This window comes from Triturus cristatus, chromosome 1_1 (assembly GCF_964204655.1).
Source record: "Triturus cristatus chromosome 1_1, aTriCri1.1, whole genome shotgun sequence".
Taxonomy (NCBI): Eukaryota; Metazoa; Chordata; class Amphibia; order Caudata; family Salamandridae; genus Triturus; species Triturus cristatus.
In genome coordinates this window covers 607249511-607265451 of record NC_140579.1, presented here as the reverse complement: position 1 = coordinate 607265451, position 15941 = coordinate 607249511, and positions in this window count along the sequence as shown.

The following is a 15941-nucleotide window of genomic DNA, read 5'->3' as shown; positions in this document are numbered from 1 at the left end:
TTTAGGAGATTGTAGAACTCGATGTCTGGTAGCCTATGTCTCTCTTTTAATGTGGCTAACGTGGAAGGGTTGCCTTCCTCCTCCAGTTGGGCTGGGTAGGAGATACCTTTCATCTTCCATGCCTCTATAGACCGGCATTTCCCCTTATACTTAATCTTGCTGTTGGCCCACAGAGACTCCCATTTCGAGTTCCTTACACTGTTCTCCATTTTCTTGTCTATTTTTAGCAGGGCAACTTTTGTGTTTTTGAATATTGGGCTGGAGGCGTGTGTGTGTTTATTGGCTGTTAGTAGTACCAGTGGGTCTAGGTTGTTTAGGATGGCGCGCTCGATTTAATAGTCATACCGGCGAGTACCCTTGAGGGGGTGACATCCAGTAGGCTCCCTGCTTCGCTAGGAAGGCGTTTGGAAGGTTCTGTAGTCTGCTAGGTTTAGTCCTTCCAGTTTTTTGTCTAGCCTTAGTTTTTTTATACTTATACGCGACTTTTTTACCTCACCATAGGAATTTATTAATCAGCTTATCTATTTTGTGGTGGAAGTCGTCAGTGAGTAAAAGTGGCAGCATGCTCAGCAGGTGGTTAATCATTGGGGTGATCATCATCTTGACCGTTTCTATTCTGCCCCACCAGGTTATAAATTTGAGAGACCAGGACTCCAGGACTACAAGAGAGTCTTTGTTTTCCCTAACAGTAGCTTCTCATTTTGGTCTAGTGTGGTCCTAAGGTCTTTGCCGATGTGGACCCCTAGGTATTTGATGAACCCTGTCTGCCAGGTCAGCCCCCCCCCCTCCCCCCCCACACCTCCCTAAGGAGTGTGGATGTTGAGGGGTTTACATTCTGATTTGTCCCTGTTGAGCTTATATCCTGAATGGTTTGAGCATGTTTCTATAGTTTTCTATCAGGGCTGCAATGGAGGTCCTAGGCTGCTCTGTCACAATGAGGATGTCGTCCGCATAAGCGGCTAGTTTAATTTCCACGCCGTTGATACTGATCCCCTTCACTACCTCATTAGATTTGATATCTCTGATCAAGGGTTCCAAGGCCAGCAGAAATAGCGAGGGGGGGACAAGGGACAGCCCTGTCTCGTTCCGCGTTGTAATGTGAAGGGGTCGGACAGTGATCCATTAACGACAATGCGTGCTCTGGGGTCCCCGTACAGTGCCAGTACCTTCCGTATGTATGCTTCCCCAAGATTGAATGAGTGCATGCATTGTTCCAGGAAGGCCCATGAAACTATCGAAAGCCATCTCGGCATCTAAGGTGATAGCCACCGCTGGCTCTGCTAGTTTGGTGGTGTGTTCCAGTATATGGCATAGGAGTCTGGTGTTGTCGTTTGACATACGGGTCTTTAGGAAGCCTACCTGTGAGTTGCTTATTAGTCTGTGCAGTACGGGGTTTAGCCTTGCAGCCAGGATTTTTGCGTATATTTTGCAATCCACATTAATTAAGGATATGGGCCTGTAATTCTTGCTAACAGTGCGTCCTTGCCTTCCTTTTGGGATTACGATTGTTTGCCTCAGACATGGATTGTGATACTAATCCATTCTCCGCACAGTAGTTGAATACCCTTTTCATGGTGGGTTTCAGGTGGGCAAGAAAGGATTTGTAGAAAGTGGCTGTGTACCCATCTGGGCCTGGTGCTTTGTTGTCCTTTTAAAGACTTGACCGCCATTTCAATCTCGGCCGTACTGATTTCTTGCCCTAGATTCTGTGCTTCTTCATTCGTTAGTTTGGGGAGGTCGAGTCTGTCAAGGTATTTTGTACACCCTCCCAGGTCTAAGGTCTGATCATTTTTATAAAGTTCCTGATAAAACTCTTGGAAGGTACGTAGGATTTCTTTGTGTCTTGTGTGTGTTGTTGTGTGAGTCGGTGATGGATGAGATGGTAAATTGGCTTTGTTTGTGCTTTAGAGCGGGGAAGCTCCTAGCTTCCTACCCATTAGCCATGCAGAGGTTGATGGCCTTGTATTTGTTCACCCACAGTCCGGCCCTCTCACTCAGTATTTTGTTGTACTCCTACTTTTTCCTAGTGAGGTCTGTTAGGGTGCTAGTGTTATGTATGGTCCTGGCGTGGGCATTTTCCAGTCTTTTGATGTCCTGCTCGAGTTGGGCCAGTTGTTGGTTGGCGTTTTTGTTGATTTTGGCCTTGATTCCTATTATTGTGCCCCTGACTGTCGCCTTGAGTGCATCCCATAAGATAGGGGGGGTCAGTCTCTTGTGTGTCATTGTTCCTAAGGTAATCATTTATGGCCTCCTCTATCTTGGTTTTGTTTACTGGGTCAGTCAAGACGTCGCTTTTAAAATGCCATCTTCGGGGGATTTCTTCGTTGTGGCACCCGCTCAGCTTTAGCCTGATGCACAAGTGGTCTGAGACTAGCCTAGGTGCTATGCCAGTATTCTCTATTAGGTGTGTTTGTGTGTGTGCCTGTGATTAGAATGTAGTCTATCCTGCTGAATGAGTTGTGCGGGTTGGAGTAGAAGGTGTAATCTCTAGTGTCCGGGTGTTGAAGCCGCCATGGGTCTTTGAGGTTGAATCTGGCACAGATGTTCTTTAGTGTGGCGTGGGCGCTTGAGGGTTGGGAGTGGCAGTGTGATTGTCTGTCTAGAATGTGGTCCAGGGCAATTGTAAAATCCTCCACCACCACAGTAAAATCGTTCTGGGGGATGTCCTCTAGCTTGTGTGATACACCCTCCCAGAACGCGGGATCGTCTGTGTTAGGGCCGTATATGTTGGCAACATGAATTATCTCTTTCCCCCTCCTTCTCAAGTGTGTTATCAGGACTCTTCCTGCCTCATCGTGTTGGTGTGCTTCTATTGTTAGGTTGGAGTTCCTAGTTATCAGTGTAATTACCCCGCGCTTCTTCCCTTCTGCCGGTGAGCACACCACCTGGGATATCCAGTTGGCTTTCACTAGTTTGATATCCTCCAGGGATAGTTTGGTCTCTTGTAACAAGACCACACCCCCTTACTTTTACCCAGGTAGTTGAGTATCTTTTTCCTCTTGACTGGGTGGTTGAGGCCCTTGACATTGAGGGAGACTATCTTTAGGTCAGACGCCAGGTTAAGCTTGTTGGTTGGTGTCATTGGCTATGATAGTGAAGCGCAGGTATTCCTATTCTGCGTCCCCAACTCTCATTTACTGTGTACATCCCCCTCCCGCTAGGGTTTATTTCTTGGTGTGGTCCAGGTGTCTGACCCGTGCACGTCCCAGAGTTGGGCCTGCTGCTTCCCATTCTTCTTCTGGACATAGTGTAACTTCTTGTACAGAAATATATAGATAAGAGGGTGAAGATAGTATGGAAGACAGTGGAAAGATAAAAGGAAGAAAGACAAAACAGGCGAGCCGCCTTCCACTCCCCCCCCACCCTCCCCTACATAAAAACCTTGTATGCTGAACGTGCGACGACGGGATCGCCGTTCCGACCCCCTGGGAGTTGTTAATTACTGTTCTATGCTTTGTTCTACTCACGAGTCCACCTCTACAGTCTTTAAGTATTATATAGTCTCTTTGCAGCTACTTTGTATAAAAGGATAAAAGTCTGTGTTAGTCCCCTCCTTTTCCCGCCTGTAGGAGAGTAGGGTCTGCTATCCTATGGTCACCCCAAATTTTTTGCTTTTTGCTTCACTGGTTTTTGACATATTGAGGCTGTGGGCCTGCTAATCAGACCCCCAGCCTGCTGTTCTCTCTAACTAAATTGACACTATGCACCCTAGGGGCATAACCAATTGGAATTGGATCACCCTGTGAGCCCCTGTACCAGTGTACACTAGGTACCCAGGGCATTGGTGTATCTAAGGCCTACCAGGGGCTGAAGCATGTATTGTGCCACCCTTGGCCTGGCCTAACAAATTTGACACAACTGGCTGATCACTCAGCTGGGGTAAGTTGGTGTAACCACCTCTTACTTAGGTGTAGTGTACCTATACCTAACCTTAAATGGGACACATGTTAACCTATAAGTCACTCCTATGGCAGGCCTTAACAATCCTGAAGGCAGAGTGCTTGGTTCCATGTGAGATGGTGCTCTGGCATGAGCTGAGCCTGTCTGCAGTGGTCGGAACAACTTCCTTCTACCGTTTCCAGATATCGTCATACCATATACTCTTAAGTGCATTATGAACCTCGCGGTTAAATAATATCTTTGGTTTGGCTTTATCAAAACATGTCGAGTAAGGTGTCATACGAATTGGAATACTAACCCCTCGCCAATTCTGGCAACGGGGTTAGCATTCCACCCTTCTAGAGGGACACGACATGTACAGTACCTGAAACCCGGGTAAAATCAGACATAGCCTCAGCTCCACAAAATGGATGCTGCCACCACAGACACAAGTCTACCCTCCTGCTGCTGGGAGTCCTTCCAGCTTGGGAGACGTGGACAAAGGGTTTCCTGCCAAGGGAGGTGCTAGCACCACCCCAGACAGGATTTTGTGTATTGGTCAGGTAGGGCTTGAAAGAAACCAGACATGCCTGAGGCTCACAAGGAGCCTCGGTGCATATGCCAGTTCAATCCTGTCCTGGGGCACACCAGCCCCAGACCTGGGGCGAGCGGGACAAAGGATTGGGGGTGTAACCACCCCCCTTCCTGGTCCCACCCTTAGGGAGGGACCTAGCAGGTAGTCCGGCCCCTAGAATCCGCTTAAAGGTAGGAGCTGTGTCCTAAGACTTCAGACATCCTGGAATCAACTTAACTACAAGAAGAAGACGGGAACTTCGACGCTCTGCTGCACAGAGGACTGAAGGAAATCTCCCCTATGGTCAGGGAGTGACCATCTTGCTAACGCAAGCACCAACCAGCTGTTCAACGTCTGCTTTGCCGCCACCTTCCGCCGGAGCCCGAGCCCAGAGCCCGACAAGACCTGGACCTCCAGACCTCTCACAGCCCGATCCACAGTCCCTGCAAAGAAGGAACCCGTGGAGGCACCGAGACACGTGGAGCCAGCCATCTTGAAAGACCGATGACAAGCTGCAAGCGCAACAACAGAGGCTCCCTCCAAGTTGTGCTTTGGGTCCTGAGAAGCCAAACCACCGAGCAGCATCTGCACCAAAGGTGAGCCCTCCAGCATCTCCACGATCTGCGTGGGGCCCCTCTGCACTTTGCATCTCGACGCGCCTGCCCGGTCCCTGGCCCGTTGGCTAGTGGCCATTTTGGCAACCTATTTTGAAATCAACGACGCTGGTCTGGTTGCCCCAGACTGGCCATAGCTGCTCTCCAAAAGAGCAGCCCCTCTGACCTTGCTGGTCAGAACAATCAGCTTTCCTCTCTTTCCACGACTCCTGCCTTTGCCAAGGCTTGTTTGCTTCTTTCGAGTCGCCGACACTGCCGACAGCGAGAGCCTGTATGGGATAGCTCGTGACTTGACTCCTGGACGTCGTTGACCTTCAGGGACCACGTGGCTGTGGAGACAAGCTACACCTAACCACCTGTTTGCACCCGACATCGCCTGGTACCTTCCTGGTGCCACGCCGGTCACTGGCTAGTGACTGTGAACACTGTCCCCTCTGCTTTCAGGTCTTCTACAACTCCGACCCACCCTTGGATCCACCGCATCTCTTCTGGACCGACCGCCTGCAGCATCTTTGTCATCAGGCTCCATTGAATTGATAGAAGAAACCCGACGCACTTCGAGACCTATGCACCCGCTTCCTGTGGGTGAGGTAAAACTGGCACTCCGGTGCCCAAGTGTAGAGAAACATCTCTAGTGTCTGTGTTTTGAATCTTAAGGTCGTAGTCCATCCAGAAGACCCTTTCTGCAGTAACTTTTAAACTTTTACGCACCCATTGAAAACCTATGGGAGCACGCGTGTAACTTTCCTCACTGCACACGCGACCCGTGGACCTTCTGGTCACTAACTGAAGTTAGCTCCTTGTAGGCCCAGCGATTCTAGAGGCCCTAGGCCTTTTCCCTTTCCTGTTCGTGGTACTTATACCACCTTTTTAGTATATGGTTTGAGTGGCCACCAGGGCCCATCCATATAAAGTGCAACTTCTGTATATTATAACGTTGTCTTGTTTAACGATTTGTGCTCCTGTGCTCATAAAGAGTCTAGGGGATACTTTGAGAAATAAATACATATATATTTTGAATATATATCTGTGTGGTGTCCTTTCATTGGTATAAAGGGGGGTTGCAATTGGTAAAACAGCCTGCTTAACACGCTTTAACGAGTTTAGCCTCAAAGACTGCTTAGCCTACGCTACCACTAGGGCAGCTAGTCCGAAAAGGTTGACTTACAACCACACCATAAGGGTTGCTTGGCATGGTACAAGGTGGTCACTTTAACTAGTGAACATCATATACCAGGCCAACTTCTCACATTGGTGAGCAGCGGTTGGATTTGAGCTTGCTGTGTTTTACCATTGTAATCTCTTGGTTACCAATTGAAAGATCACATAGGTACCTGTAGGTACATATAAAACAAGATAGATATACTTAAGTTCTACTGAACTTAGCTGTTGTAGATCAAAGGGAGTAGCACACCCTGACTACAACTACTAGATAGGTTTAGTAGGAAATCCCAAGTGTAGGTAGATTGCAATACATCCGCCCACACTTAAGAGCAATGGCTGGGGCAGAGGGGTCCAATGTACCCATCTCTGTTGAGAGTGACCCCCAGAGGGCACCATCCATCTTTGCTACCCTAAACCAAAATGAGCTCAGGCAGTTGGCAAATATCAGGGGCCTTAAACAGCCCAAGAACCCTACCTCTGCTGAACTCAGAGAGCTTTTACAAGCTGATGAAGATCAGAAAGCTCTCAAGAAAGCCTCCCAGTTAGGCCCCTTAGGGACTGGAACAGGAGGCCCCCCTTCTGAAGATGCAACTGAGGTACCCCTTTCCAATAATCACCCCTTAGATGAGATTCATACTACAGAGGATGAAAGTGATAGGGATACAGATGTTAGTGGGGATGAAGGGAGAACTAGCCCAGTGCCAAGTGTTATACGTGGCCCAGCTAACCTAAGGCTATTAGGGACTGACAATGGGATCATCCCATTGTATCTCCCCAGTGGACTTAACCAGGGGCTTGGGAGGCAAAGGAATCACTCAGGTGAATCTAATGCTTCTCATGCCTCTAGACGCTCTCAAGGTCACTCCAGAAGGAGGATGACCACCCCTCAGAGGAGGGAGCATGAGGCCAGAATGCAGGAAGCTCAGCTGAGAATCAGGAGACAGGAGCTAGAAGTAGCTCTGATGGAAGAGAAACTGAGTAAGGCTAGGCAACCTAAAGAGAGTGGGTCTATACCCACTGGTGGCAGCATTGTCCCTAAGGACAAAGATAGGGTCTTTGACAATAGGAACCTGTCCAAGGTTGTGCTCCCCTACAAAAGTGGGGATGACATCCACAAATGGATGACTGCTCTTGAGAGAGCCTGCAAAGTGCAGCAGGTTCCTGAAGACCAGTGGGCAGCAATCTTATGGCTCTCCTTTGAAGGTAGAGGCAGAGATAGACTCCTCACTGTTAGAGAGGAGGATGTCAGAAACTACAGAGCCCTGAAGAGTGTCCTAGTTGATGGGTTAGGCTTAACCACTGAACAGTACAGGTTAATGTTCAGAGACACCCAGAAGACACAGACTCAGGACTGGTCTGAATACATTGAATGTGCCACTAAGGCTTTGGAGGGTTGGTTGCTGGGAAGTAAGGTATCTGATTATACAGGATTGCACAATTTGATGATGAGAGAACAGATTTTAAATACCTGTCAGAACCAGCAACTGCATCAACACTTGGTTGACTCAGATATGACCTCTCCCCAAGAATTGGGAAAGAAGGCAGACAAATGGGTCAGAACCAGGGTTAAGCAAAAGAACCAGAACCAGGGCCAAGGGGGTGATCAGAAGAAAACAGACCAAAAGGGTGGAGATCAGAAATCTAAAGACCAGAAGTCTTCAACAGGGCCCCAAACTAGTACTAACGAGGGTGGGTCCCAGCCTAAAGGGAAGAAGAAAGAAGGTCCAAAGAAACCCTGGTGCAAATCTTGCAAGAATACAACTCACTGGACTAGTTTTTGTAAGAAGGGTGGAGCCCCCAACACTGTTGCCCCTTAGGCACCTGCTCCCAGTACTACTGTTAGCAGTGTTGGTCCCCAGACAAAGGGTGTAGTGGGAACCACTATGGGAACTGAAGGAGATTCTGACTTAGACAGAACCCTGACACAGGCAGTCTTGATCTGTGATGGGGACATGGATTTGTCCCTGACTGTGAGCCCCAGTAACCTGGGCAAGTACAGACAGACTCCTTTAATAAATGAAAAAGTGGCTCAAGCCTACAGGGACACATGTGCCAGTGTCACTATGGTGACACCAGGCTTTGTGGACCCTGGACAGTACATACCAGGTGAGAATTACCTGGTGACCAATGCCAGCAATGCCACTACTTCACATAGTGTGGCAGTTGTTAACTTCTCATGGGGAGGGGTAACTGGCCTCAAAAGGGTTGTGGTTAGTGCAGACCTCCCAGTAGAATGTTTGTTGGGCAATGACCTAGAGAGTTCTCTATGGTCAGAAGTGGAGTACAGGACACATGCAGAGATGTTAGGTATATCACCACATGTCCTTGCTGTGACCAGGTCACAGGCCAAAAAGTGCCTTACTGAACCACAGGTCTTGGATCCTGGAACAATGGACCAAGCACCTACCAAGAAGGAGAACAGGATGGTTAAGGCTGTGCCTTCCCCCCTGCCTCCAAGTGATGATCAGCCTTCCCAGGAAGATGATCTAGAGGACCCTGAAGGAACTGTCCCTGAAGAGCTTGAACCTGATCAGGTTGAGTTTCTGGGGACAGGGGGACCTTCCAGGGCTGACTTGGGGCAGGCTCAGTTATCCTGTCCATCTCTTGAACCCCTCAGACAGCTGGCTGCTGCTGAGGCTGCTGGGAATGCTCAAGGTACCCATAAAGTGTAGTGGGATGATGGGCTCCTTTATTCAGAGGCTAGAGACCCAAAACCTGGTGCAACCAGGAGGTTGGTTATACCTCTGCAATTTAGGGGCTTCCTTCTTACCTTGGCCCATGATATTCCTCTAGCAGGACACTTAGGCCAGAACAAGACTTGGGACAGGCTTGTCCCTCACTTTCACTGGCCTCACATGAATGAAGATACCAAGGAGTTTTGTCGCTCCTGTGTGACCTGCCAAGCCAGTGGCAAATCAGGTGGCACAACAAAGGCCCCCCTAATACCACTACCTGTGGTGGGGGTCCCCTTTGAAAGAGTGGGAATAGATATAGTGGGTCCCATGGATCCTCCCACTGTATCTGGGCACAGATTTATACTGGTGGTAGTGGATCATGCCACCAGGTATCCAGAGGCAATTCCCCTTAGGACCACTACAGCTCCTGTTGTGGCCAGGGCCCTGCTGGGAGTATTCTCCAGAGTGTGGTTTCCTAAGGAGGTGGTTTCTGACAGAGGTACCAACTTCATGTCAGGATACTTGACAGCTTTGTGGAAGGAATGTGGTGTCAACTACAAGTTCACCACTCCTTATCACCCACAATGCAATGGGCTTGTTGAGAGATTCAACAAGACCCTAAAGGGTATGATCAAAGGATTACCTGAAAAGCTCAGGCGAAGATGGGACATCCTTCCACCCTGCCTTCTGTTTGCTTACAGAGAGGTCCCACAAAAAGGAGTTGGCTACAGCCCCTTTGAATTGTTGTTTGGGCACCCTGTAAGAGGCCCACTGTGTTTAGTGAAGGAAGGATGGGAGTTACCTCTCAAAAAGCCTAAACAAGACATAGTGGACTATGTACTTGGTCTCCACTCCAGGATGGCTGAGCATATGGAGAAGGCATCCAAAAACCTTGAGGCAAGCCAGGCCTTACAGAAAGCTTGGCATGACCAAAAGGCTGTCTTGGTTGAGTTTCAGCCAGGACAGAAGGTATGGGTGTTGGAGCCAGTGGCCCCAGCAGCACTCCAAGACAAATGGTCTGGACCCCATACAATCCTGGAAAAGAAGGGAGAGGTTACCTACTTGGTGGACCTAGGAACTCCCAGGAGTCCCCACAGGGTACTCCATGTTAACAGGTTAAAAGCATATGTTGACAGGGCAGACATGGGCTTGCTCATGGCTACAGATGAGGGACAGGAGGAAGAGAGTGACCCTCTCCCAGACTTGTTGTCTCAGAACCCTGAAGATGGCTCAGTTGAAGGAGTGACCCTTGGAGGCAACCTCACTGACCGTCAGCAGATTGAATGTAGACAGGTTCTACAATCATTTCAACATATGTTCTCACTGATACCTAGTCAAACTGACTGGTGTACCCATGTGGTGGACACTGGTGACAGTCTGCCTGTAAAGAACAAACTTTACAGACAACCTGACCACGTCAGGGACTGTATAAAGGCTGAGGTACACAAAATGCTGGAACTGGGTGTCATTGAACCCTCAGAGAGCCCCTGGGCTAGCCCAGTGGTTCTGGTCCCCAAACCTCACACCAAAGATGGCAAGAGAGAGATGAGGTTCTGTGTGGATTACAGGGGACTCAATGCTGTCACTAGGACGGATGCACATCCTATTCCAAGGGCAGATGAGCTCATAGATAAACTGGCTTCTGCTAAGTTTTTGAGCACATTTGATTTGACAGCTGGCTATTGGCAAATCAGGTTAGCTGAGGAGTCCAAGGCCAAAACAGCATTCTCAACCCCAGGTGGGCACTATCAATTTTTGGTGATGCCCTTTGGTCTGAAGAATGCACCTGCCACCTTCCAAAGGTTGGTGAATCAAGTCCTTACTGGGTTGGATGACTTTTGTGCAGCATATCTTGATGACATTGCTGTCTTTAGCTCCACCTGGGAGGATCACCTGATCCACCTGAAGAAGGTACTTGAGGCACTGCAAAAGGCAGGCCTCACTATCAAGGCTACTAAGTGCCAGATAGGGCAGAGTAAGGTTGTGTATTTGGGCCACCTTGTAGGTGGAGGCCAAGTTCAACCACTGGAGAGTAAGATACAATCCATCAAGGACTGGTCTCCTCCAACCACCCAGACTCAAGTTCGAGCTTTCTTGGGCTTGACTGGGTACTACAGGAAGTTTGTTAAGAACTATGGGTCCATTGTGACTCCTCTTAATGATCTGACATCCAAGAAGATGCCCAAAAAGGTTCAGTGGACAGTAAGCTGTCAAAAGGCATTTGATGACCTGAAGAAGGCCATGTGCTCTGCACCTATCCTGAAAAGTCCTGATTACTCCAAAGAGTTTATTGTCCAAACAGATGCTTCTGAGTTGGGTGTGGGAGCTGTGCTGTCACAACTTTATGTAGATGGTCAAGACAAACCCATTGCTTTTATTAGCAGAAGGTTGACCCCCAGAGAGAAGAATTGGTCAGCTATTGAGAGGGAGGCCTTTGCTGTGGTGTGGGCCCTGAAGAAGCTGAGGCCATACTTGTTTGGCACTCACTTCAAGATTCAGACCGACCATAAGCCCCTCTTGTGGATAAATCAGATGAAGGGTGAAAACCCCAAACTGCTTAGGTGGTCCATTTCCCTATAGGGGATGGACTTCACAGTGGAGCACCGGCCAGGTACAGACCATGGGAATGCAGATGGTCTCTCCAGGTACTTCCACTTAGGACATGAAGACGAGACTGGTCAAGGCTAGTTTAATGTCCCTGCGTTTGGGGGGGGGGGGGTTGTGTAGGAGAGTAGGGTCTGCTATCCTATGGTCACCCCAAATTTTTTGCTTTTTGCTTCACTGGTTTTTGACATATTGAGGCTGTGGGCCTGCTAATCAGACCCCCAGCCTGCTGTTCTCTCTAACTAAATTGACACTATGCACCCTAGGTGCATAACCAATTGGATCACCCTGTGAGCCCCTGTACCAGTGTACACTAGGTACCCAGGGCATTGGTGTATCTAAGGCCTACCAGGGGCTGAAGCATGTATTGTGCCACCCCTGGCCTGGCCTAACAAATTTGACACAACTGGCTGATCACTCAGCTGGGGTAAGTTGGTGTAACCACCTCTTACTTAGGTGTAGTGTACCTATACCTAACCTTAAATGGGACACATGTTAACCTATAAGTCACTCCTATGGCAGGCCTTAACAATCCTGAAGGCAGAGTGCTTGGTTCCATGTGAGATGGTGCTCTGGCATGAGCTGAGCCTGTCTGCAGTGGTCGGAACAACTTCCTTCTACCGTTTCCAGATATCGTCATACCATATACTCTTAAATGCATTATGAACCTTGCGGTTAAATGCTATCTTTGGTTTGGCTTTATCAAAACATGTCGAGTAAGGTGTCATACGAATTGGAATACTAACCCCTCGCCAATTCTGGCGACAGGGTTAGCATTCCACCCTTCTAGAGGGACACGACATGTACAGTACCTGAAACCCGGGTAAAATCAGACATAGCCTCAGCTCCACAAAATGGATGCTGCCACCACAGACACAAGTCTGCCCTCCTGCTGCTGGAAGTCCTTCCAGCTTGGGAGACGTGGACAAAGGGTTTCCTGCCAAGGGAGGTGCGAGCACCACACCAGACAGGATTTTGTGTATTGGTCAGGTAGGGCTTGAAAGAAACCAGACATGCCTGAGGCTCACAAGGAGCCTCGGTGCATATGCCAGTTCAATCCGGTCCTGGGGCACACCAGCCCCGGACCTGGGGCGAGCTGGACAAAGGATTGGGGGTGTAACCACCCCCCTTCCTGGTCCCCCCCTTAGGGAGGGACCTAGCAGGTAGTCCGGCCCCTAGAATCCGCTTAAAGGTAAGAGCTGTGTCCTAAGACTTCAGACATCCTGGAATCAACTTAACCACAAGAAGAAGACGGGAACTTCGACGCTCTGCTGCACAGAGGACTGAAGGAAATCTCCCCTATGGTCAGGGAGTGACCATCTTGCTAACGCAAGCACCAACCAGCTATTCGACATCTGCTTTGCCGCCGCCTCCCACCGGAGCCCGAGCCCAGAGCCCAACAAGACCTGGACCTCCAGACCTCTCACAGCCCAATCCACAGTCCCTGCAAAGAAGGAACCCGTGGAGGCACCGAGACACGTGGAGCCAGCCATCTTGAAAGACCGATGACAAGCTGCAAGAGCGACAACAGAGGCTCCCTCCAAGTTGTGCTTTGGGTCCTGAGAAGCCCAACCACCGAGCAGCATCTGCACCAAAGGTGAGCCCTCCAGCATCTCCACGATCTGCGTGGGGCCCCTCTGCACTTTGCATCTCGACGCGCCTGCCCGGTCCCTGGCCCGTTGGCTAGTGGCCATTTTGGCGACCTATTTTGAAATCAACGACGCTGGTCTGATTGCCCCAGACTGGCCATAGCTGCTCTCCAAAAGAGCAGCCCCTCTGACCTTGCTGGTCAGAACAATCAGCTTTCCTCTCTTTCCACAACTCCTGCTTTTGCCAAGGCTTGTTTGCTTCTTTCGAGTCGCCGACACCGCCGACAGCGAGAGCCTGCATGGGACAGCTCGTGACTCGACTCCTGGACGTCGTCGACCTTCAGGGACCACGTGGCTGTGGAGACAAGCTACACCTAACCCCCTGTTTGCACCCGACATCGCCTGGTACCTTCCTGGTGCCACGCCGGTCACTGGCTAGTGACTGTGAACACTGTCCCCTCTGCTTTCAGGTCTTCTACAACTCCGATCCACCCTTGGATCCACCGCATCTCTTCTGGACCGACCGCCTGCAGCATCTTTGTCATCAGGCTCCATTGAATCGATAGAAGAAACCCGACGCACTTCGAGACCTATGCACCCGCTTCCTGTGGGTGAGGTAAAGCTGACACTCCGGTGCCCACGTGTAGAGAAACATCTCTAGTGTCTGTGTTTTGAATCTTAAGATCGTAGTCCATCCAGAAGACCCTTTCTGCAGTAGCTTTTAAACTTTTACGCACCCATTGAAAACCTATGGGAGCACGCGTGTAACTTTCCTCACTGCACACGCGACCCGTGGACCTCCTGGTCACTAACTGAAGTTAGCTCTTTGTAGGCCCAGCGATTCTAGAGGCCCTAGGCCTTTTCCCTTTCCTGTTCGTGGTACTTATACCACTATTTTAGTATATGGTTTGAGTGGCCACCAGGGCCCATCCATATAAAGTGCAACTTCTGTATATTATAACGTTGTCTTGTTTAACGATTTGTGCTCCTGTGCTCATAAAGAGTCTAGGGGATACTTTGAGAAATAAATACATATATATTTTGAATATATATCTGTGTGGTGTCCTTTCATTGGTATAAAGGGGGGTTGCAATTGGTAAAACAGCCTGCTTAACACGCTTTAACGAGTTTAGCCTCAAAGACTGCTTAGCCTACGCTACCACTAGGGCAGCTAGTCCGAAAAGGTTGACTTACAACCACACCATAAGGGTTGCTTGGCATGGTACAAGGTGGTCACTTTAACTAGTGAACATCATATACTAGGCCAACTTCTCACACCGCCCTCCTACATCTCCCCCGACATGTTAAGCAAAAAAGAATATGTAGTTTGTCTTTGGTTATTGCCGCTTGGTACTACGATTGTCTGTTGTTCCGGACGCCTTCACTTCTAGGTTTTGTGGAGAGATCATCGGGGCATCCGTTGGTTGAGACCGGTGTAGCTGCGCAGGGCTAATTCCAAGCCCACCTGCGCACTGCCTTCTCTCTGATCCTCGTCAGACGTGGGTTTGGTTGTGGGGCACATTCAGCTGGCTGGCGTTGATAGACTTCATCTGGTCCTTAGAAAGAGGCAGCCCCTTGTGCCTGGAGCGTGGATACCGGAGTTGTGGAGTGTCATGTTGTAGCATATGTATACTGTGGCCTGTAGTGCCTTGAGGTAGAAGGTATGTTAGTCCAAACTTACTTGGAGCCTGAGGTAACTACGGTTGTTCTTTCAGTTCGTTACTAGGCTCTCCTTTACAGTAGTTAAATAGGATCGGTTTTACCTAGTTTATGAGGTAGATAAGGTTGTTATTACAGTGCGTTTCCAGCTTCCTCTACGAGGGTCTACGCATCTCAAGTAACTAACTTGTGCACTAAAGTAGTGCTGGCTTTAGGGTGCGGTGACCGGTGCTATTGCACCGGGTGCTGAACTTGCGAGGTGCTGTATTTTGAAATATATCTTGTGGGCTTAAAAGCACCTGCTGCAGAGTTCTTTATATACTCAGTAATATTCAGGCAATGAGAAAAATGTCAAGATCACTCTGCTGATTAATGAACATGATGGAGGAATCTGAGTTTTGTCTAGTGGTAGTTTCCACTGAACACAAAGTAATGCAGCGAGTTGATGTGCTGCTGCACAACACATGTAACATGCAGATCACATAATTGTATTTTATGTAGATAGCTTAGTGGGTTGCTGCTTTTGCCACTGCAATCGTTTTGTTACTTTCAGTTCATAAGCTGCAATCCTTATAGTGTAGCACAGTGAGCTATGTGCTGGCATCAAAAAGCTGCATACATGCTGCAAGGTATACGTTTAGAATCTTATGTTTTTTCCCACACCTTTCATTATCCTAAGGTTGCTAAAGAACATTTACTTGGGTTGAAATAAATTTGTATCAGTAAAGCCAACCCCAATCACTCTGTTTCATTTTACATCCTGAGTTTGTGCTTCTCCAGACCAAGCATTCCTAGCTCAGAATACCAACCAATATGGATGATATGATGCTTACACCTTGTACTCCTCATTGTCTAATGTAAGATTTCGTATATAATACATTGATTTACACACTTTCATTGTCTCTGTATAATGTGTGTGTGTGTGATGTGCTTTGACACCCTACACTGGTATGAGTAGTACTATAAAAGAAACTAAATACAAGAAAGAGAGGTGCTATGGAGAGATGAGAAGCACTGTTGTAGGGCGGTAGTAAGGTAATCCGTGGAGAAGGAGGCCGTTCGGGGGCACCAACAAAGATTGTCGTTCCAGGCATTACAAGTGCTAAAGCCTGGCCTGGCCTGCCCTAAATCAACTATTACTCGCGCCCCCGCCATGCACAGTGTTATGATCAATGATGTAATT